Source organism: Morone saxatilis, unplaced genomic scaffold (assembly GCF_004916995.1).
Source record: "Morone saxatilis isolate NCDOM2014 unplaced genomic scaffold, NCSU_SB_2.0 Contig18, whole genome shotgun sequence".
In the NCBI taxonomy this organism is placed as follows: Eukaryota; Metazoa; Chordata; class Actinopteri; family Moronidae; genus Morone; species Morone saxatilis.
The window spans coordinates 10,671,747-10,672,203 of record NW_023339740.1 but is presented as its reverse complement, the minus strand read 5'-3'; the positions used below and the strand labels follow the sequence as shown (position 1 = coordinate 10,672,203).

At 36.3% G+C, this 457-nt stretch overlaps 1 protein-coding gene across 5 annotated transcripts in view; it reads right to left on the bottom strand.

Annotated features, from left to right (window-relative positions):
- Nucleotides 1-457, bottom strand: part of si:ch211-160o17.4 (homeodomain-interacting protein kinase 1) — a 12,213-nt gene continuing 11,756 nt past the window's right edge. For all 5 annotated transcript variants that reach the window (XM_035661952.1, XM_035661954.1, XM_035661955.1 and 2 more), the window contains one exon: nucleotides 1-457. This exon is cut by the window's right edge and continues 566 nt beyond it. The gene's annotated coding sequence lies outside the window, so the exon portion shown is untranslated.

Sequence of the window (457 nt, the reverse complement as noted above, 5' to 3'; positions counted from 1 at the left end):
TCTTCCTCTTCCTATCTCACACTGACAAAACATAATTTAAACATAGTAAAAAGACATATTTGTGAGTAAACAGACATGGTTAAGGTACAGTCATTGTTATGTTAGGTAAAAACACGGGGGCCTCATTGGATTAGTGTGAAAACTTTGCAACAAGGCTCATGAAAAACAAATTACTTGTAACTCTTTGTCAGCTAGCCCGTCACTAGCCTTGTGAGTCAGGCGTTTAACAGCTCACCTAAAGTGTCGTCGCAGTTTGTGACAGGAGGATAATCTCTCTTCACACAAAACCTCAAGATAAACAGGAGTAAAATACATTTACCACAATGCCTTAATTGGGAGAAAAAAAAGAAAAGATATATCAAATAATACCATAGAACATTTCAAAAACACTAAAACAGTCCAAAAGAGCATGTGAATGAGTGAAATAACGCCTTGGAAGTCAAAAGCAGCAAACATA